The sequence below is a fragment of the Hemicordylus capensis genome, chromosome 4, assembly GCF_027244095.1.
Source record: "Hemicordylus capensis ecotype Gifberg chromosome 4, rHemCap1.1.pri, whole genome shotgun sequence".
Lineage (NCBI taxonomy): Eukaryota > Metazoa > Chordata > Lepidosauria > Squamata > Cordylidae > Hemicordylus > Hemicordylus capensis.
In genome coordinates, this window is record NC_069660.1 from 232978610 (window position 1) to 233003349 (window position 24740).

Consider the following 24740-nt stretch of genomic DNA (forward strand, 5'->3'; position numbering starts at 1 on the left):
TCAACATGCTCTGCCTCTCTATTGACCCATCTGAGGACTTGTGTCAGTGTCCCATCCAGTTCGAATTCACACTCAACCCTCTTTTTCTGACCCAAATGGTACATCAGCCTGTAAAGAATTTTTTTAAATTATTTTTTAAAAAGTGAACAAAGTGGCACAGGCATGGCAAGACGAGAGGTGCACTACTCGGCTGTAATTTTACAAGCAATATCCAAGTACATTCTAGAAAGCACTCATGATCACAACTGAAGCATTAGGTAGGGCAAGGGAGGAGGAAAAGTTCCATTTTGCCAGCAACACAATTACAAAATGCCATGGGTTCAGTGTGGGAAAGGTATTCTTTTCCCACAACAGAAGTACCACAACATCTGGTTCTTGTGTAACAACTGCAATGTGTGATAAGAATTATCAGAAAGACATAGACCAGAAATCACGTGAGAACTTTACACATCATATTTTGCAACTGTGTGTGTGTGTGTGTGTGTGTGTGTGTGTGTGTGTGTGTGTGTAAGAGAGGATTTGACCAAAACAAAAAACCATGAAGTGGCCAAGTATTGTTCCTTTAGCTAAAAAGAATTGAATTAAGCTATTGGAAGTAATGGTATGAGGTCATTTCTTTTGAAAAGATGAAAACTATTGAGTCTGCCAAGCTAGGGCTATGCTGCTGAGTAATGAAGCAATTCCTCCATCTTGCCCAGATGATGAATGAAACAAAGGGGAATTAGATCCTTGTATTGGCTAGTCTCAATCTGATCTTCTTTAACCCAAGTGTAGTTTGTCAAAAGCCAGAGAAGTTCTGTGTCCAAGGGTTCTTTGTTTTTTTGTTTTTTGTTTTTTGGTATGGCATTTTAATTATGTCATTTTCCTATTGACCATCCCCTCTGTAAATGAGGGGATATATAAAAAAGAATGGTTTGGGGTGATATCAGATGCCTGAATCACTCGAAATTTGGCTAACAGTCTGAAGTCAGTTTCATATGGTTTGCCTGAAGCAACATGAGGTACATTCATTTAATTCAGATTTTCTGGAAATTAAGGAGTTTGCATGAATTCAATATGATAGTATTTCACATTTTTGTGTGGCAGACTGCTGCTATCGAACAATTACTTATTTTACTATATGTGATGACTTTATAATCATCACATGATTATAATCTTGTCTTTGAACATTCTTTCTCATAACATCCAAACCAAACTTCTACAATTAAACAATGAGCTCACATGATGAGGAAAAGAATTCGCCTTGATTGTCTGTATGAATTTACCTTCAGGGAAATATATGGAATTTAGGTTATTAGGGCCTCTATTGTACTTCCTTTTCCATTTCATTATAACATGTACATAAACATGCTGAGACTTTACTGAAAACATGTGCCTGAACTCCATTGTAGGCACCTGGAACTACAGGTGCAGAAAATCACCTGGCCTGGTTTGGTTAGAGTTTGAACCGGACTCAAACTGGACCGGGCAAGTTTGGTTTTGCCCCCCATTCAACCCCCCATGTTTGGTTCAGTTGGGGGGGTTCATTGAACTTTCCCCCAAACATTTCCCCCTTTTTTAAACTTACCCCCTGGGGGGGCTTCTTTGAGGTGGCAGGGGGGTCTGCAGAGGTTCCCCCTCCCCCTGCCAGCCTCTCTTTATGCAAAAATCACCAGGTTCAGGCAGTCTTCAGCCCTTTCTGGGCCTATTTCCTGGTGCGGCAGCCATTCCGGAGGCCACCGCACATGCACAGTCATATCCTGCATGGCCCGGCCACACCCTATTAGCAGGGCTATAGAAGGAACACTCCAACCACTATGCAGTGCTTTTTCACATTATCACTTAGCTGAGGTGCTTTATCTTATTTTCCTCTTGTTCCATCTGAGGCAGTGGCAGAGCAGCCTTGGTGGTGTTCCATGTCTGAATTTTTAAATGGGCTGGGGCCAGCAGCTCCACTTCTGCGGCAGCTCCCACGATCACCACCATTGGCTCCCTCTGGCCTCTGCTCACCCACTGCCATCACTGGCTGCCTGCTACTGGCCACTTACCACCAAGGCAGCCTTACTTTCCTTTGCTGGTTGTGGCACACTATAATGATATAATCACCTGGCAGCTGTTATCCATGAGATAACAGGTCCTGGGCAGTGATGTCATTATACTGTGTCCTGGATGAGGAGGCTCTCAGCTAATTGGGGGGGGGGGGGGGCAGGCAGGGGGATCAAGGCCTGGTAAGGTCAAATGGTGTGGTGGGCAAGTGGCCTGAGGTGCCGGATGGTGTGGTGGGTGGACCCTGCAGCAAATCCCTCCCCCCTCACAGATCCACAAATCCCCCACAGATCCTCACAGACCCCTCACAGATCCACAAATCCCTCCCCCCTCACAGATCCCCCAGCGGCCTGAGTTCATGGCACACAGCCACATAAGAGTTAGGTATGTGCGAAACATTTTGGATACAAAACGTTTTGTACCCAAAACAGCCTGTTTCGGGCGTTTTGTAGACAAAACAAAACACCCATTTTCCAGATCCAAAAGTTTTGTATACAAAACAAATCGTCCCTGTTTCGGCTACAAAACATTTTGTTGTTTCGGACCTCCATTTTGTAGTGATCTCTGAGTCAGTCTCCATTTTGTGTTTGACATCTCTTTGAATTTCCCACCCTTCCAGCCTTCTGATCAGTGATCTAAATCATGGGCTGACCTGCTGACAATTCCCTCCTTGTTCCCCATTGGCTCTTTTGCTTCTTGCCACTCTTTACTGACCCCACATTGGCCAGGGGAAGGATTGCTAACCCATGGGGTGCTGGGTTCTGTTGTTTCTGTGGTGTTCTGAGTGTAGATTCTCTGGTAGCATATGAGAGTGGATTCTTGTTTTTCACTGAAAATCTCATATGCTACCAGAGAATCTACAATGAACACTTTAGAAACACAAAACCCAGTACCCCAAGGGCTTGTGGGTATGGAGATGGTTGGCACCCTATGTGCACTACACAACCCCTCACTCTGGGAAACCCCAGTGCCCCCCAAGTGCAATTATGGGGCTGCTGAAACCTCCATTATTCCCTATGGGAGAAATCTTAAAAGACACGTAAGCTTTAGCAATTCACAAAAGATCAGCCCTTTGCCCAATGGAGAGGAGAACTGGTCTTGTGGCTAAGCATGACTTGTCTCCATAGCTAAGCAGTATCTGCCCTGGTTGCATATGAATGGGAGACTTGATGTGTGAGCACTGCAAGATATTCCACTCAGGGGATGAAGCCGCTCTGGGAAGAGCAGAAGGTTTCAAGTTCCCTCCCTGGCTTCTCCAGGATAGGGCTGAGAGAGATTCCTGCCTGCAACCTTGGAGAAGCTGCCACTGCCAGTCTGTGAAGACAATACTGAGCTAGATAGACCAATGGTCTGACTCAGTATATGGCAGTTTCCTATGTTCCTAATTCTTTTGAGATAATTCTGGAAGTTTCCTTGCCCCCATTGGGCACTACCACCCACCACACTCGGCTCTGGGTCATCCCTTTCCCCTTGATTTGAAATGATACATTTGCTGGAATCCCCATTATTCCCTATGGGAAAATTCTTAAAGATGTGTAAACTTTAAAAATTCACAAAAAATCAGCCCTTTGCCTAATTCCTTTGAAATTTGGGTGGTAGCTTCCACCCATTGGACACTACCACCACCACCCACTCTTTTTGCCCTGGGACTCTTTTTAAAAATCCAAATCGTTTCAGATTCGGATTCGGAAAATTCGGCTACCAAACAAAACATGGCTGATTCGGATTCAGAAAATTTGGATACAAAACAAAAAGGGGGTGTTTCGATTCGGATACAAATCGAAACAAGAAAATTCCAAAATGCACACCCCTAATAAGAGTAACTCCTCCTTTGATCTGAGAGAAGTTCCTGTATACTTTATTCTTAAGATCTGTGCTGGAGACCTGTGCTGATGGATAACTTGCAAGATTTTAATAAAGGTTGTTTCATTAAACAAGTGTTACAGTTCTTTGAATGCACCTCTAACACCACAGCTTTCTAATTGGCTTCAAAATTTCACTTAAGGCAGTTCACAGGTAGTTCTTGCAATATTTGGTATCAATATTCATGAGAGTCATGGATGTTTTTGGATGTTTTTGTTTCTCAAAATACACCCCACTGCTATCATTTTCCTGAAGTAATAAGCCCACAGCTTCAAAGATCAGTTTTTTCTAACCAAAGCCTGTTAAACTGGTGATTCTAATAGGGAAATGGGAAATAAATCAGATTCTCGTCGGATGTCTGAACATATCAGAAAGGTCTCAGGACAGATGTTTAGCTTTTGCTCTGCCTTTATTTCAAAAGGGCTCTGTCTAGTGAGTAGCAATTGACATGAAGAGGAAAGTTGAATGCATGTGAGTTCTATTGTCTCAGAACTCTGAAAACAGGATTTCCCCCCTATTATGAGACTTTATACACACACACACACACACACACACACACACACACACACACACACACACATCCTAATGTAGTGGAATTGGGGTTGAAAGGTTCATCTCACAAAATATCCATTCATGATAAATGAGATTATAAGAAGACAACAGATTAATAATTGGCAAACACATGGAAGAAATTTGCTGCCCATTTATCCCAGGCCATATATGAGTATTCCATAGTAGCAAGTATATGTGTTGGAGTCATAGCAACATTGGAGTAGGAACTGGGAGAAAAATGAAGATGGTTCTATGACTATGTCTGAGTCAGTTTATGGCAGCTTCTAAAGTCCCTATATGTGGAAGCTATACAGTGGCCCACTGAGAACTAAGGAATACCAGTGCATCCCATGGAGCACTGGCTGTGAAGTTGTGCAGACTAACATAGCTTCACAGTTCACATAAGATGGATTTTTGCTGATCTCCTCTGCTCTGGAAGTGCTCCCTACAATCTGGAAGTAGTTCCTTGGGCTGTGTTATCATCAGGGACCTACTTCCAGGTCACAGGGAGGGTTTCTGGGGAAGAAGGGGAAATGGCAAAAATCACTCCATGAGTGTACGTGCTGCGTTAGTGCAGAATGCAGTTGCAGCAGCAGTGCCTATGCAGCACCAGTGCTTTGCTGGGAGCACTGGTGCTTCCTTAGTCCACATATCAGCCACTATTTGTTATAAAAATCTAAATACTAGAGGTGTTCAGATTGATTTGCCATCAAGTCTATTTGAGTCAAATTAGGGGAGATTCGCAGATCTGACCCTGAAATGAATCACCCTCAAAATAGAGGCCCCAATTCGGGATAGAGGGGAATCACCTCCAATTTGACCCAAATAAATTCAGATGATTTGTGTGCTAATTTGAGGCCCTTTTTGCTGGGGGTTAGTCCTGGGTAGACCTGTTCTCCAGAGTGGGCTGATGCAGCAAGTCTGGAGTGGAGGGCTGGTCTGGAGTAGATGGCTGGTCCTAATTGGTAGACCAACTTTTCCCAGAAAAAAATGCATTTTGAGGCCTGTTTTCCTAGCAAAATGGGCCTCTAAATGGTGCGTGAATCACTGGAATCATTTTGGATTGAATTGGAGGTGATTCTCCTCGACCCCAAATCAGGCCCTCTGTTTTGAGGGCAGTTCTATTCAGGGTTGAATCTGTGAAGCCGCAACAAAACGGGCCTCAAAAGAGCACCATAATCACCTGAATCAATTTGTGTGATTTGGGGCTGATTTGTCAAAGCAGCTGGCCAAGCCAGATGCTTCTGAAAAATCAATTTGGGGGATCTGCGTTTCGACTCAATCTCAAATTGAATAGCAAATTTTGATTCGTACACACCCCTATTAAATAGGGGGTAATAATAGCCTATGTAGTAGGCCACCTCCAGCCTCAGAGGCAAGATGCCTCTATATACCAGTTGTAGGGGAGCAACAGCAGGAATGAGGGCATGCCTCACCTCTTGCCTGTGGGCTTCTTGGAAGTATCTGGTGGCCCAGTTTGGGAAAAAGGATGCTGGACTTGATAGACCTTGGGTCTGATCTAGCAGGGCTGTTCTTTTGATGTCAAAGGAAGAAACATATTTGCTTTAAAAGGTACCTGTTTGTCCCACTGAGAAAAACTGCTTAAGTTCCTGAGAGATGTATCTTTTATTTTGCAATGCAACCTTCAGTATGCCCAACAGTGGGGCTTAGGGACTTGCTGAATCTCACCCCTTTCCCCCATCTTTGCTTTCTCCAACTCTTCCAAATCAGAAATGGCACTACTGTCTGAAAGATCCATTGATTACAGTGAAGCTATTATGGAGGAAGACAGCTGAACAATGTCAGCCGAACTGTATTAGAACATATAGAAAAGAAATTGGAAGGCATATACGTCCTTTTATACAGGCACAATTACATTTGGGTGTGTTCAAGGCAGAGAGATTCAGTGCAATAAAAAGGTTAATGGTTGTAAGATTGTTTCCCTACAACCCCTTTGTTGTTATGAGTAATACATTTTCTTGTTTTGTTGTGTAGTGCACTTGGAATAAAGTTGAATAGGACACTGACAATTGACTGCTATCTTTTTCAACCTTGGAGATGTTTCCCAAGGCTGTGAAGTCAATTTGCAAAGGAGTTTCAGCAATGGTCTTAGTTGCTTTTGTGAAAATGAGGGAAGTAATGATTGTAAACACCAAGTTTCCCCTTGTAGTGTCACATTGCTGTTCTTTTCATTACTTAACTCAGACTTGAAACATTTGTTTCAAAGGTTTCTTTTTGATCTCCTCCTCCTCCTCCCTTTCCCCTCCTCCTCCTCACTATCCACCTGCTAGCTGTCCGTGCTAACTAAATAGACTGTCCTTGATCTAGAGTTCACACTAATGGTGTGTTGTGTCCGAGTTAATTTGATCAGCTGAAGCAACTCATCCTCCGACCCAAGTAATCAGAGACACATCTTGCTGCATTCCTTTCTATTAGTTATGTGGTAGGAAACCTGGAACCATTCCATAGGAATGACCATGGCGTGCAACCTTTGGTGAGTACAGTTGTTGTCATGTACAGATTACTCACCATTAAACATAATTTACAAAAGCAAAACAAACAAAGCAGATCAAAAGGACTGCTATCTTAATATGTCCAATAAACCATAAACCAACCTGTGGGATAGGGGATAGGGGAAGGGGGTCCATCACTGACAATTACTTACATTTCATTTTGTAGAGATTTTAGGTTTAAATGCAGATATTCTCAAAGATGTATTATAGTTATTTCTACAGTACGTACATTAACTAGGCACATACATAAAAACAATACATAGGCTTTGCGTTCTGGTTAAAGAATGCTCTGTATCAGGAATTATCAACCTTGGGTCCCCAGATGTTACTGGACTTCAGCTCGCATAATCCGCAGCCCCAATGGCCTTTCATTGGGGATTATGGGAGTTGAAGTTCAACAAAATCTGGGGACCCAAGGTTGAGAACCCATGCTCTATACAGATAGACAGACAGACAGACAGACAGACACACACACACACACACACACAAAGGAAAGGGTAGGGGAAATAGTTAGAGAATGCCAGAAGAAGAGGTTTAACAGGCATCTGAATCAGACTACACTATTGCACCAAGATCCAAACAAGACATGAGGCCAATTAATGCAGTTAAAGGTCCACAATTTATTGATTATCAGTAAATGAATTTAAGGAGGATTGGCCCTCTATCCCCTACGCACTGCCACTGGCAAGTCTACCTAAATGCTTAGGATGATGCACCTTGGCTCCAGACATCATCAGCGCTATGAGCCAGCGTGGTGTAGTGGTTAGAGTGTTGGACTAGGACTGGGGAGACCTGAATTCAAATCCCCATTCAGCAATGAGACTTGCTGGGTGACTCTGGGCCAGTCACTTCTCTCTCAGCCTAACCTACTTCACAGGGTTGTTCTGAGGAGAAACCTAAGTGTGTAGAACACCACTCTGGGCTCCTTGGTGGAAGAGTAGGATACGAAATCTAAAAATAAAAATGGTTGATGCTGCCCTTCTTAGTTGATCTCATCTAATGTCAAGGTATTTTTATTTTTATTTTTCATTTATATACCGCTTTTCAGTGGCAGTCACCTAATGGTGCAGCAGGAAATTACTTGACTAGCAAGCCAGAGGTTGCCAGTTTGAATGCCCACTGGTATGTTTCCCAGACTATGGGAAACACCTATACTGGGCAGCAGCGATATAGGAAGATGCTGAAAGGCATCATCTCATACTGTGTGTGAGGAGGCAATGGTAAACCCCTCCTGTATTCTACCAAAGACAACCACAGGGCTCTGTGGGGGCCAGGAGTTGACACTGACTCAACGGAACACTTTACCTTTATGGTTTTTCAGGTGAACCTCCCAAAGGGTTTTATAAAAACGTACATAAAGAACAATATTTCAAAGCACATGTTTAGATCTTAACATGGGCCTTAGTCTCACTTCTTTCATCCCCCCCCCTTCCCCTCAGAGCAAGATGGTCCCTCATCTCTCTGTGGTGGCAGTTGGGGAAAGGAGTAGCCACTACTTCTGGAACAAAGGAGCTGGGTTGCAGCTCCCCACTCTCTCTCTCTCTCTCTCTCTCTCTCTCTCCCTCTTCTCCTGCCCTCTCCTCCACATTATGGCCAAAAACCAAAGTTTAAGCTGCCTATATGGGGAACTCTATGCGGAGCTGTTGCACCAGCATGGTACCTGCATGATGGGTCTGTTGGAAGTGAAGGACTCTGTGCTGTCTCATGTCTCAATGAGAGAGGGGGACAGATTAGTGAGTCAGAGGGCTAGAGGGGTCAAGACACTCGTCATCCCTTCTCTACTGCTCTGACACTATACCTTTGATATATAGATTGCTACTCTCAGAGACTTCCTGCCTGCCTGCCTCTTCCTCCTTCCCCTTTCTTCTCCCTTGCAACACTCACACTCCTCTCTCCCTGCACCATGTGTGCAGAAGTGCAGAAATCATCCCTCTGCATTCAGCTAGCTAGCTAGATTAGAGATCCTATCTCTCCACTTTCCTATCTAGAATGGAGTTCACCAATAAAGACTCCTTATATTGATTTGAAACTATGAACTGGCTTCAAGTTTCTTTTGCTCTCAGCATACACGCATGCCTAGGCAGACTCTGCTGTGTTGTGCCTCAGTGCACTCTGCTGTAATAGAAGGGTATCTCTTACCAGAGAGAATTCCTAACAGGTTATGGGACCCAGAGCCTTGAGCTGTGTGTACTGCAACTAAAGAGTTAAGTTTGTTCCCGGAGATCCAGTGAGATCTAGCCATGGGCACTTTGAATTGCTGATCTACAGCTGCTTTTACAGAGCACAGTGAGGATGGCTACTTATCTAGAAGGAAAGCTTAGGCTGTCTGTCCTGAACCCAGACAATTACTTAGAATGGTGAATTTGACTGTGGCTTGCATTACGACCTGAAGGACTACAGAAGGTCACTGAGGAAAATGCACCAGCAGATGGAAACACGGCTGAAGAGAAAACTGCTAAGGAGGCTTAGGAATTGAAAGATGTGAAGGTGCAGGCTCTCATCTCTGCTTCTGTGAATAGAAATTATCTCTCTACCATGTGTGATCTTGGGACCTCAAAGGAAATGCTAAGCAAGCTAGATACCTCACATATGAAAAAACTTGAGAAAGAAAATGCAGAATCTCCAGTTTAAAGATGGGGGCTGGTTTGCCAGCCAGGTAGGAGTACTACAGGACTTTTTTTTTTTTTTTCCCCAGAATGTAAAGCAGCAAGAGAAGAATTTACAGGGAATCAGAAATTGGAAGCTCTGTTTCTAAGCATGCCTCCCAGTTACAGTAATATTATTGGGCAATTGGAAATCCACACCACTCTAACTTTTGAGAGAGCCATGGAAACTATCTCTACTGAGGCAAGCAGAAGACAAGTTTTGAGTTCTTGCTGTAAAGATGAATTGGCAAGTAACTTCGCTCTTAAAGCAAAGTACTTGGCCATGCCAGAGAAAACCCAAGGTGGGGAGGGAATGCTGCAAGAGGAAACTGCATGGGGCCCTATTTGCATACCAAAAGCTCTGGCTCCGTTGCCAAGGGAACTCAGTCCAGAGGGAGAGGTCACATGACCGCTAGCAGGGAGACTGCTCCTGTCTGAAATGAGGCCAACTGAAACTAATGCCTTTAGATGTTTTCTGTGAAACCAATTCAGCCACAAGGTGGTGAACTGTCCCAAGAATCAGACAAGAAGAGTTGATTTTACTGAGAGAGATTTAAATAAGAACTATAATCTCCAATCTCCCTTGGTTGGGCAAGGTGATTGAGAGGGTGGTGGCTGACCAGCTCCAGGCAGTCTTGGAGGAAACTGATTATCTAGACCCATTTCAAACTGGATTTAGAGCTGGCTATAGGGTTGAGACAGCCTTGGTCAGCCTGATAGAGACCTTTACCAGGGAATCGACAGAGGGAGTGTGACTCTGCTGGTTCCTCTGGATCTCTCGGCGGTGTTTGATACCATCGACCATGGTATCCTTCTGGATCTCTTGGGGCAGCTGGGGATAGGGGGCACTGCCTTGCAGTGGTTCTGTTCCTATCTCTTGGGTAGATTCCAGATGGTGGAGCTTGGTGACAGTTGCTCCTCAGAACAGGAGCTGTTATATGGAGTCGCTCAGGGCTCCATTCTGTCACCAATGCTTTTTAACATCTACATGAAACCACTGGGTGAGGTCATCAGGAGGTTTGGTGCTGGGTGTTATCACAGTATGCTGATGACACCCAAATCTACTTCTCCTTTTCATCTTCAGGAAATGGCACTCATTCATACAGGCAGTAATGGGCTGGATGAGGGATAACAAATTGAAGCTGAATCCAAGCAAGACAGAGGTGCTCATTGTAGGGGCTCAGAATCTGAGGGGTGAGTTAGATCTTCCTGTGCTGGATGGGGTTACACTCCCCCAGAAGGAGAAGGTGCGTGTCTTGGGAGTACTCCTGGACCCAGGCCTCACCCTGGTATCTCAGGGGGAGGCCATGGCCAGAAGTGCTGTCTATCAGCTTCAGCTGATTCAACAGCTGCACCCATTCCTTGAAGCGGATGACCTCAAAACAGTGGTGCATCAGCTGGTAACCTCCCGGTTTGACTATTGCAAGGCACTCTACATGCCTTTGTACGTAGTCCAGAAACTTCAATTAGTTCAGAATGCGGCAGCCAGATTGGTCTCTGGGGTAACCTGTATTGACCATATTATGCCTGTCTTGAAACAATTACACCGGCTGCCGATATGTTTCTGGGCAAAATACAAAGTGCTGGTTATTACCTTTAAAGCCTTGAACAGTTTGGGTCCGAGATATCTTAGAGAGTGCATTCTTTTACATGATCCCCACCGCACGTTAAGCTCATCTGAGAAGATCCGTCTCCAGTTACCACCAGTTTGTTTGGTGGTGACTCAGAGGCAGGCCTTCTCTGTGGCTGCTCCCGAGCTGTGGAATGCACTCCCAGCAGAAATTCGTAATCTTAATTCCTTACTGACTTTCAAGAGAGCCCTTAAAACCCATCTGTTTGGCCTGGCCTTTCAGGGTGTTTAATTAGTTTTAGTTGTTTTAATGTTAACCTGGTTTTCAGGGTTTTAATTGTAATGATAGTTTAATTGTTTTTAAAGATTTTTTAAATTGGTGTTAATATTTATATCTCTGTTTTAATTGTTATTGGTTTTAATGGTTTCTGTTTTTAATTGTAAACCGCCCTGAGCCATTTTGGAAGGGCTGTATAAAAACTGAATAAATAAATATAAATAAATAAATATAATGTGTGCTTATTACAAGGAGATGGAGGATTTATATTAGACAGCGGTTCCACAATTCGCATCTCAAACCACCTGGATTTCTATACTGAATTGTTTGATATTCCTGAAGAGAGTCTTCATTTGGGCAATAATACTACAATTAAAGCAAAGAGGAAAGGCAAAGGAATTTTGTATTGCATGTTACCAGATGGATCCATTAATCCATTTCTAGTATGAGATGTTTTGTATATCCCTGATTTCGCAAGCTCCTTGCTTTCATTATCCAAGCTAGAGAAACAAGGCTGTGAACTGTATATTAGAAATGGACAATGTGTTGTTACTCAGAATGGAGAAGTTTGCCTTGTAACTACTGAATGCAAAGGCCTATATAATGTTGCAAGAGCAACCTGTGTCAAAGACAAACAGAGAAAAACCAGCCTAGTCCAAACCTGAAGCATGCCAGCCTAATGAAGTGAACGTTACTCAGTCATGCTTGCCTGAGAACTGCTTGCAACTGTGGCATAGACATCTAGGACACAGGAGCTATGAATCAATCCAGAACATGAAAGAAAGGGGATTAGCTGATGACATTGATTTTATACCATGTGACGTTGTGACTGTGTTGGTTGTCTTGAGTCCAAAGCAGTTAATAAGCCATTTCCTAAGCAGATTGAAAGGAAGACCAGAAGATCTCTAGAGCTGATCCACAGTGATATATGCTGACCACTACCAGAGACCATAGGTGATTTGAGATACTTCCTAACGTTTACTGATGATTATTTATGATATATAGTTGTCTTTCTACTAATGGAGAAATCACAGATGCTCGAGAAACTCCAGGACTACATGGCCATGGCGAGCAACAAATATGATCAGAAACCAAAGATCTTGTGCACAGACAATGAAGGAGAGTATATGTCCAGTGCCACACAGCAGTTGCTGAGAGAACATGGAACTGTGCATTAAAACCACAGTAGTTTATAACCTATCGCAGAATGGCGTGTCAGAGAGAAAGAATAGAAGTCTCCTGGATATAGTAAGTTGCATGCTTGCTGATGCACACCCTCCCAGATAAACTCTGGAGAGAAGGCATCATGACTGCTGCATACATACAAAACAGAATGCACACAAAGGCTGTAGGAACAACACCATATGAACTTTGGCATGGTCATAAGCTGTCCATGATGCATTTGCGTGTCTTTGGAAGCACGGCTTATTCATACATTCCAAAGGAAAAAAGGACCAAGTTAGGAGCTAGGGCCACAAAACAGATTTTTGTAGGCTACTCAGCGCAATTCAAAGGCTACAGAATTCTGGATCCTGACACCAACAAGATAACCATTAGCAGATAGGTGTATTTTGATGAGAATGAAAGAGCTGTATCTTCAGAGGGGGCCTATATCGAAGCAAACCACCAGACCAAACACCCTGAAAACTGGATTATGCTTCCTGATGTCAGCAGAATAGAGGAGGAGGAGACAGCAGATCCAGATCCAACCACGCTCAACACAGAGACCTCCAGTGATCTACCAGATGCACCTGAGATAGTGGAAGAGACCACAGAGGGAGAGGTGAGGTGATCAACGTGCTCAGCCAGAGGTGTTCCAGCCCTGAGACTGTTCTACCTTGCAAGAAGGGCGGAACAACCATAACGCTTGTCATGGGAGGAAATATCCCAGCTACTACAAGCAGAAACCCAGAAGTGGAAACAAGCTGAAATTGAAGAGCTTGAGGCTCTACAGAAAAACAAAACCTGGACTCTTACTAAGCTACCTCAAGGGAGGAACGTTATAGGCTGCAAATGGGTTTTCAAACTCAAACATGATGCTGATGATGAGATTCAGTGCTACAAAGCCAGACTAGAAGTGAAAGGATATTAACAGAAATATGTAGAAGACTACGATGAAACATTTGCACCAGTAGTCAAACACATCAAAGTAAGGACTCTGTTAAGTATTGCTTCTAGCAAAGGAATGCATGTTGAACACCTAGATGTGAAAACTGCATTCTTGCATGGCGAACTGGAAGAGAACATTTACATGCAACAACCACCAGGATTTTAGAGAAAGGCAAAGAGGACCTTGTATGCAAACTGCAAAAGAGTATTTATGGTTTAAAACAGGCTGCCAGAGTGTGGAACACAAAATCAAATGATATGTTACTTTAAGCAAACTACAAAAGAAGTGAAGCTGATCCCTGCCTGTACACCAAATGCAGAGATGGCAAACGGACTTACATTTTGGATTTGGTTGATGATTTGATTCTTGCCTATGAGAATCCAGATGACAGCAAAGAAATAATGCATCATCTGAACAGAAATGTGGAAGTCAAGCAACTTGGCAACATTGCACACTACTTGGGCATTCAAGTACAAAGAGTGAAAGATGGAAGTTTCCTCATCAACCAAGAACAGAAAATTAAAGAATTGATAAATCTGCTGAGACTGGAAGACGCAAATCCTACACCAACTCCAATGGAAGTGAACCACATAAAGCAAGAAGATCAAACTGAGCCACTATCTGACATGAAGCACTGGGTAAGCTTCTATACATTAGTACACTCACTAGGCCAGATATCAGCACAACAGTTAGCTTGCTTTGCAGAAAGACTGCACCACCAACAGTTAAGGATTGGAATGCGATTAAGAGACTTGTTAAGTACCTAAAGGGTACTGCACACTTTAAGCTCAAGCTACCAGCTAGCAGTCAACCAAAACTAGAAGCATACATAGATGCAGACTGGGGTGGAGACCTCACAGAAAGGAAATCCACCAGCAGTCACATAATTTTCTGTGGAGATGGAGCCATAAGCTGGTCAAGCACCAAGCAAGACTTAACAGCATCATCTACCACTGAAGCAGAATATATATCAGCTGAACAGGGCAGTCACGAGATACAGTGGCTGTGTCAACTGCCGAAAGATCTAGGTATAGATGTACCGCAGCCCATACCAGTGTATGAAGACAACCAAAGCTGCATTCAACTCTCCAAACAAGAAGATGTAAAGAGGCGTACCAAGCATATTGACATGAAGTACCATGTAGTGAGAAATCTGCAAAAGGATGGACTAATCAAGCTGCTCTACTGCCCAACAAATGAAATGCTTGAAGATGTACTCACGAAGCCACTACCAAGACCCTGCTTTGAAAAACTGAGAAAGAAAATGAATCTTACAGACTGAGTCACGAGACATCAAGAGGGGGTGTTGGAAGTGAAGGACTCTGCGCTGTCTCATGTCCCAATGACAGAGGGGGACAGATTAGTGGGTCAGAGGGCTAGAGGGGTCAAGACATTGGTCATCCCTTCTCTACTGCTCTGACACTATACCTTTGATATGTAGATTGCTACTCTCAGGGACTTCCTTCCTTCTTGCCACTTCCTCTTTCCCTTTTTTCTCCCTTGCAACACCTACACTCCTCTCTCCCTGCACCATGTGTTCAGAGATGCAGAAATCATCCCTTTGCATCCAGCTACATAGATAGATTAGAGATCCTATCTCTCCACTTTCCTATCTAGAATGGAGTTCACTAATAAAGACTCCTTATATCGATTTGAAACTATGAACTGGCTCCAAGTTTCTTTTACTCTCAGCATACATGCATGCCTAGGCAGACTCTGCTGTGTTTTGCCTCTGTGCACTCTGCTGTAATAGAAGGGTATCTCCTTCCAGAGAGAATTCCCAACAGGGTCACCAATCCCCAAGCCATAAAACCTTTAAGGTGGTAATTCCACAGCAGGATAGAAGAAGTCCCAAGCTATACTCTCTTAGCTGTAAAACATCTAGGGACCTCCAAAGACTTCCTCTACATACCAAACATGTGCCTTAAGGTGCTCACTGACCCTACACTACCCATTAAACTGCATTGTGCCTGCCATTTTGACCATGATCTAACCAGGGGATAATAGTGTAGGCATAAAAGACCCCCAACCATGGCCAATTTCTCGAGAGCCAAAATATTCCTAACTCCCCGCCCCAAAGGGTGAGCAGCCAAAGCTCACATTATGCCCAGGGACAGGAGGAAAGGGTCGCTTCTCAAACGTGGAATGAAGGCTGAGATGCTTGAACCCTCAAGCTCCACCCCCACTGGCCTCAGCTGATCCTGTAAGCCCCAAAGCCTTGTGCTTCTTTGAATGAGGGGCTGGGGCGCAGCTGCAATCTTCCATTCCTTGTGTTCTCACTAGAATGGAGGTAGTACCAGCTTGGTCTTTTGGCCAGTGACTGAGGCCATATAGCCCTTTCCATTTCTGCCATTACAACTGACAATATCAAAGGAGTGATAACTTTTTATTGGGTTTCAGCACAGCAAAACTACTGGAGAAATGTATTCATTATTTTTCTTTCCCTAAAAAATCATATGTAAACCTTAGGGACATTTCTGAATCCCTACAGAATTCTAAGCATGAACTATAGCAACTTTTTGTTTCTTTGACTGGCCTTTCCTTATTTGTACCAAGTCCTGATAATAATTCCAGAAGCAATTTTTCAGAGAGACACCTCAAGCTATTAGCATTCACCATATCCTGTATTTAGGAAGAAAACAGATTGGATATCTCAGTATTTTCCTTCCAAGATAAAGCTTGCAGAATGCGACTTTCATACATTATGAGGATATTTTATACATTAATAGTGTTTGAGGCTGGCAATCATGTTTTAAAAAGTAACTCAGGTGCAGAAAAGAAAAGTGGAGACAGATGGTATAATTCATTTGAACCCCTGGTGTTTCTGAAGTCTCAAAGAATCCTGATTGTAGCAGTTGATGGAAACAAGAATTATATTACCAAACCTTATTAAAAACAAGTAAGGAAAATATTTTGAAATGTTATTATCATAATTGACAGCTTTAAAATCACCTTCCTAACTGTTCTGTTCAGGGCCTCAGAGATGGCACTGGGGAAAGGGCATCTTCAGGGCCAATATCAACTTGAGGAGCAATTTTAGATAAGAAAACCTCACAGAGCAAAAGGCTCAAACACCCTCTACTTCCATACAGTACTCCCAGTATTGGAAGAAGCCCCCACATAGTTGCTATCAGTAAGTTAAAAAACAAGCAAACTAGATAATGACATAGTTAATATTGAGAGGCCATTCACACAATCAAAAACTGTGTTGTACCTGGGTTTGGGAGCTGATTGTGCTCCCAATTTTCACTTGTGTGGAAGCAAGGTAGAAGGAAAACCTGAGTAGTTTTTCCTCCTACCTTGCTTCCACACAATCAGTTCTACCCAGGTTTTCCCTTTACATTCCTTCCACACAGCTGAAAATAGGGAATGTTCATCGTCATTATTATCAGTGCTCAAATTATAGGAGGGCAGAATAGATGCATCATTTTATATGTTTCTCTTAGTTAATCTACATTATATTTTTAGATGGTTCTCTCAAGTCTTCTTGTGTGCATTATTTGGCTAGAATCATGATTTGGGAGAGAATCAGAGGGGTGGGCTTGTAGATTTCATTACGGGCTCAATTCCCTTTTTGCCAATAATTAAACTGTCACCTTCCAATGACCTCACTCTTTAAATTGTTCTCTAACCCAATCAGTTTCTAGCCACAAGGCACCAAACTACAAACCACAAGGCACCACTGCTATTCTGTCTCTCCTAAACTGGAATGTCCTGTTTCATAAATATTCCCCTGCTCTAGGAAAAACTATAGAGAGGACCAAACTGTAGGTACCACTACAATTCCAAGATTTACAATCCATCCAAGGCAAGAGATTAAAATGTTATTTGGAGTCCTTAACTGAAGGACCAGCTTGCCTATACATTTCATAAAATTGCTTAAATAGGAATTGTGGACATTGAGTGCAATCTAATAATATTGTTCAGTTTGCAATTGTCACTTGTACTTGATGAAAAAGACCCAGCTGTTGACCCTGGATAGAAAAGGCATAAACTTACTATTTTTGAACAGTAGGTTTAAAAATATTTAAAATACAGTAAGGCTATTCACATGAGCAGACCTGTCTGGGCTTGTGCAACCCTATCTGGGTAGGGCTGTTCTTTCAAAGTGCCAGCATCAAGGTCTATCCCAGTGCTGTCCCGTTGGGTAGCCCAAGGTTTTCCCTTGACCTGTTACCTAGGTAAAACGGTACAAGTGAACTTTTTTATCCAGGTACCTGGTCACGTGTGTGTGGGCTGCAGGCAGCCTGAACACACACAGAACTGGGCAGTACAAGTGCCTGGCTGAGGGGATATACCACAATACTCCACACTTCTGGTGCAGTGCATTGAGGGATATTGAGGACTTAATTCTCTGACACCCTGCTCTGTCACTTGCTGTGGTGTGGCTCATGTGCCATGCAAGTGGCAGAGCCTTCAAACCAATTTTGACCATGTGCGGGAAGGCAAGTAGGAGACTGTTACCCGTCCAGCCCTACCCCCACCAGTGTTTTTGGTCATTTGAACAATCTTATTTTTAATAAGAGGGAGCCTGTGTGCTACACATGTCTCTCAGCCTAACATCCCTCACAGGGTTGTTGTGAGGATCAACATAACTATGTACACCTCTCTGGGCTCCTTTGAAGAAGAGTGGGATAGAAATATAAAATAAATAAAGATAAATTTTAAAAATAAGAAGAAACCACTCAGAAAAATGAGTCAGAACTATGAAAAACTTTACTTTAAATAAGAAAAGTTTAGCTAGGTTCCATGTCTGCTTGAATGGAGAAAGAGAAGTCAGTGTGAGGCTGACTATGTGACTAAACGCTGGTATACAGAGAATTCATTAGCATATGAATGGTTAGGCCCAGCTTAAAGGTAACGTGTGCCGTCAAGTTGGTTTCGACTTTTGGTGACCACAGAGCCCTGTGATTGTCTTTGGTAGAATATAGGAGGGGTTCACCATTGCCATTTCCCATACAGTATGAGATGATGCCTTTCAGCATCTTCCTATATAGCTGCTGCCCGATATAGGTGTTTCCCATAGTCTGGGGAACATACCAGTGGGGATTTGAACCGTCAACCTCTGGCTTGCTAATCAAGTCATTTTCCAACTGTGCCATTATGTGGCTCGGAGGCCCAGATTAGGCTGGTATTTAAGAGAACTCCTTCTTTGTTATGAGCCCCACTGCCAATTGAGATCATCTGGGGAAGTCTGTCTACAAATGCTACCAGCTCATCTGGTGGCTATTCGGGGATACACCTTTTCCATTGCCACCCCTAAGCTTTGAAATTCTCTCCCTGCTGAAATAAGAAGCTTCCCATCTCTGACAGCTATTAAAAGAGTTAAGTCACATTTATTCATCTAAGTTTTTAATTAGACTTCTAGAATCTATCATTGTTGTAAATTGTTTTAATGTTTTAATATTTTTAAGACTGTTTGTAATTAGTGTTATTTTACTGTAAACCGCCCAAAGATGTGAGTTTTGGGTGGTATGTAAATTTGCTGAATGAATGAATCCCCCCCTCCACCTCCTTTCAGGTCTAAAGGTAAGATTAACCCTTTATTTTCTATTGCAATCCCAACATGGCCCATATAGAACCTGCCGGTTAGCTTCATTTCCACCCCTCCTTGCAGTGACTGTTGGAGCTTCTCTTGTAGCTCCAACTAGAGGCTGACAATTTATACCCATATGGGCTGCTTCACATGAGCAGATTTTCTACCTAGACTTCACTTCTGTGTAGACAAATGGAATAGCTGCAGGTGTTTTATCACATGTTGTAGTATGCACATGATTCTCCTACATGGAGGAATATCAGTGTAGTAAATTATCTTGCGTGAAGCAACTCCAAGACATGACATACATAAACATCTTTACAATGGCACCCTGTCATTAAATTAAGAATATACATAACCATGGATATCTATAAGCAATGTGATGAATTACTTTCATATAAATTGTATACCATCAACCAGCACTCCCAACAGATGATATGAAAAGAAATATGTACTATCTTTAAATTAAACAACATACATATGACATTATGAATTAGTTTCACTGGAATTGTATTTTAAAAAGGACTTGAGACCATTTTCTCTCTAATGTTGAATTCTTTATACATAAGATTTATTGTGCTGGTCAGGGACCGTAATAATAAAGATTGATTTAAATAAGATCTACACAATTACATGCTATTTCATTTTATCCAGAAGATCCTGAGGTTTAGGCTTCACTTTTTATTCAATATGAAAGCTATTCATGACAGGAGAACTTGATAAGTTGTTTTTTTTGTAAGACGCTTCCAACTAAATACAAAGGGAGATAGCCCATGTCCTCCTTTGAACCCATTTGGTTATACTCTGTTCATTCTTTCAAAGTATGGTGATATTGGAGCTTAGTGAAATTGGGAGGAATGTTTCATATACATTTTCATCCCCCACTGCTGCATGAAGTGTTCTCTTCCTTTTTAATGAATTTTGACACCCATTGTGAAACAATGCAGAACTGTACACAATGGGGCAGGTGCTGGGATGGAAGAAGGAATGAATCCTGGTTGCCAAGACAACTGACTGATGCTAGATCCAATAGTGCAATGCTTAGTTTAGTTGCAGCAGAATGCAGATGAGGATGTTCAAGGCAAGGCTGCCTGGACAATAGGGATGCATTCTTTCTTTACCCCCCACTAAGCTGGAGCAAATGGAAAATTAATGGTGGTGAACAGGTGCAAAACAATGGACATGAGAATGAAAAGTGGGACTTTTCCATAAATATTTTCATGGTCCCTAAAATGGCAATTCTCACAAAGTGGAACCTCATGAAAATTTGGTGAACTCTAGAGAATTTGCTCCCAGGTCAATAGACATTGAGGCTGTTCACATGAGCAACCTAGCCCAGGCTAGGGTAGCCTAGCCTCGGCTAGGCTGATTGTGTGGAGAGCTGGGATCCCCGCGAATCCCAGCACTCCCGCCTTAAGTGCTTCTGCCCTAATCTCATTCCTAAGCCTGGCTTTTAGCCAAGGTTAAGGGAGCAAGCGCTCCCTTTATCCAGCTGCTGGGATTGTGTGACTTCTTGGGCTGCATGCAGCCCAATGAGACACAGAGATGGGTGCCTAGAGTGCCTATCTGACAGGGCATTGCATCAATGCACCATGCCCACAGCATGGTGCATTGTGGGATGTCCAGAGGCCGGGGCATGTCAGCCTGGCCTCTGGATCTCTGTGCTGTATGGTGCAGCATGGATCCTCTGGGAGTGTGGTCCATGCTCCAAACAGCATTTATCTGAACATTTGGGGGGAAGGTGATTTGAAGCAGCATTCCCCCCTGCCCACCCGCCTGTCCACCTGGTCATGTGAATGGCCCCAAAATTTACTGTATTCAGTGCTGCTATTTTAGTGACTGCCTTCATGCTGCTTCTCAGTGAGGTTATTTACACGTGCATGCAAACCCAAATAAGGGAGCCCAGCCCAGTTTTGCACATGTGTGTGAACCACCAGGATCAGGCCTGGTCCCAGCAGCTACACGGCGGCAAACCCATCTATGTAGCCTCCCTTTAAAATGAGGTTAAGTTAGTGAGTGCTCCTTTAACCTCATTTTTTTCAATTGTGTTTCAGCCGTGGCTACTTGCAGCCACAACTGGCACACTCAGGGTGGCAGAGTCCTAATAATGTACCATGCACTCTCATGGTGCATTATTGGAGCTCTAAGAGGCTGGGGAACACGTGGTGGCATGTCCCGGCACCCCAAACTCCAGAGCTCCAGAGCTACAATCCGCCTGCCCAGGGAAGGAAAGCAGATCATCTGTGGGGAAGGTAGGTTAAACCCGCCTTCCCCACAGACTGCCCCGGAGCTCTTCTCACTGATTGTGAGAAGAGGTCCAGTGTCTATTTGTGTCAACACTGATGGGTTTTCATGTTATATGTTTGATGTCGCTAGTCACACACGATGTTGCTAGTCACACATCAATGACACATATTGGTGTAATGAATAAATGTAACAAATAAAAAAACTTCAAACTTTAGGAACATTATAATGTTCTTGGCTGTGTCCCTTACATGCATGTAGAAAGGTCAGTGATGTTAATAGGACTTTAGTGTGCAGGATAGCAACCTATGGAAACAGATCATATAATGGGATCATTTATAGCAGTCTCAAAACATTTTATCTTGCTGCCATTTTCCTTTGGGAAGCAAATCCACCTAAACCTTTGGGATCCCACCCTTTCTTTTACTGGACCCCAAAACATAATAACCCAAATTTCCCCCTCAAAAGTGTCTTTCTTCTTCTACCAACAAAATTTATTGAGGAGTTGCTCCTCAAGCTTTCCCTCAGTCTTTACTCCTGCTTCTTCCTAGTTGTGGATGTCAAGTAATTATTACCTTTTGACAGGAACCTTCAAGTTCTGACTACCCACAGAGCTACTAAATAGGAAATGGTGATGTGATGGCAAGAGTTTGCCTGTTTCCAACCCAGGCTCCATATTATTCTCTTGCTCAGATTGATATGTTATCAAGATAACTCTAAAAGCACTTAAAGATGATATTCATCCTGCTTGCACAGGTTACCAGTCAGGGTTTGTTCCATTTGACACTTAATATATTATGGAGGAAAAGTAATTAATAACCGGATTGTGTTTACTCTCCTGAGAACATATTGGCCTTAACACAGTTTATAACTGTGCCAGACAAAGGTTAAGAATATTTGTTATCCTTTTTTCCCTTTTTAATAAGGCTTAACTTGATAAACGTTTCAGAGAACACTTTATTTGACTGTTTACTTGGCATCTGGAAATCAATGGACTAAAGTGAGTAGGGGTCTGTCTGCTCAAGACTGAATGGGTGTTTTAACTTGAGGCATGTGTTCTTTGGTTACACTGTAATCTGAAGTGTTGCTTGCCGCTATAACTATATAGCTTTAGTGCTGCAAGTCAAGACATCTAAAATTAGAATCACATCTGAGATAAGCAGGACTAATTGCTTGGGTCTCTGCTAAGGACAAATGGTAGTAGATATCAAAACTTCCATTTGGTTAATAGCGAAGTAGAAAGAACTCAGTGTATAGGAATGATTCAAAGGTTTTGTCTCTTAATGGGAAAAATGCACAGTACATATAGTTTGATTATTTTTGTTTAGACGTTTTAAAACCTACAATGCACTCAGGGACATATTTTTGGGAGGCATAAATAGCTGCAGAGCCGAGGCAGCTCATGAGGGCGGAGCCTGGGGATGGCACGGGGGAGGTGGGAGGTAATTTTAAACATCACTGCCTGGTGCTGCTGACCATGCAAATGGTTCCTGGGCATGTACAGCTGCCAGAAGAGCATCGTAGGCAGGGTAGCCTCGATGCGAGATGCCAAGCAGGGCACCACTACTCATGCGGGCTCACAGGTGTGAGAGGTACCAAGGTAATGACTTTTAAAGGTACCTCCCACTGCCCCTTGCTGCTTCCCCCCCAGCACTGCCCTCTCAGGCTGCCTCTGCTGCAGAGGGAAGGGAGGATTCACACAATATTCTTCTGCATGCACAATGTTAGTCTGGATGTCAGCTGCTGTTTTCCTGATGCTTATTAACATTGATTCTTGCTTTTCTTATCCAAATATATTGCATCACTTTTTCTATTTCACCAACACTCAAAATCTTCAATAATCAATTTTCAGTCTCCAGAACTGCTGAGTTGTGCTATTTTTAAAGTAATATACATCTTTACTGCAATTAACAAACTGGACACCAAATTTTGCTCTTTAACTGGGATAATTATCTGGATATCATCCAAGATTTCTGGTGCATGACTCATATGATCGATAACCCTCAACATCTCTGACCAACATGGTTTGATTAGAGAGCAACCTCACCATATATGTACAAAGGTCTCTGGTCCACATACTTTCCAACAAACACTCACACCTCTTTTTTTCATTTGTATAATTATCTAGAAAATAAGGTAGCCACTGGAAATAACTTTAAAGTGTGATTCTCTTAATGTAGTGCATACAGTGTAATAAAATGACTTCATATATATCTCCAGTATTTTTTCTGTAGCCATTCAGATCTCCATTCAGATCTGAATACCCTTTTAGATCTTTGTCCTGTGGACACTAATATATTCTATTCCGAAAGAACTCAGATCCAATTTGTATACATTTTTGATATGTTACCTTCTGTATTGTGTCTTCTAGTGCATCAGATAATAACAACCAATCATATGATGGATGCTTTTATGTTATTGTGTCCTTATGTAGCCTTATGTTTTCACCCCTGGCAGGGCAAAGATATGGGTACATGAATATTTTCTACAGCAGGGATAAAAGCAATGTGTGAAAGTTATTTTCAGAAGAAAAACAGCATAAAGGAAACCATTTAAAAGGTCCCTCTCTGCCCCCCCCCCGCCCTCCTCACACTGCTTGCACTTCACATCACAGCTTCAAATACCACATTATGCCTGGTGCATTGTTTATTCGTTTATTTAACACATTTCTATACTGCCTCATATACAAATCTCTGGGAGGTTTACAATTTTAAAACACAAATGATGGATAAAATATTAAATCTATTAAATGAGTTTAAAATATAGATAAAAATAATTTTAAAACTAAGGACTCAAAGCCTGATTAAACAGGTATGTTTTCAATTTTTTCTTTAACACATTTATCCATCCATCCATCCATCCATCCATCCATTTAGTTTCTATATCGCCCTTCCAAAAATGGCTTATGGCATTTTACATTAAAATAAAACTAAAATCAATTATAATTGAAAACTGTAAAAACAACATAAAAGCATTATTAAAACATTTACATCAGTTTTTCAAAACATGGAAAACCAGGCCAAACCTTTATAGTTTAAAAACAGTTTTAAAACCCTGGAAGTCCAAGCCAAACAGAAAGGTTTTAAGAGCTCTCCTAAAGGCCAATAATGAACTCAGATTATGGATTTCTGCCATGAGTACATTCCACAGCCCAGGAGCAGCTATAGAGAAGGCCCCCCTCTGAGTCACCACCAGACGTGCTGGTGGTAATTGAAGACAGACCTCCTCAGATGACCTTAATGGGCAGTGGGGATCATGCAGAAGAAGGCACTCTCTAAGATAACTTGGACCTAAGGGATCGGGAAGATCTAATTTTGTTTGGAACTACACTCCAAAGTTTTAGGGACAACCCTAGAAAAGTTCCAGTTTGGGTCACCACCAAATGAGCCGGTGGCAACAACAACT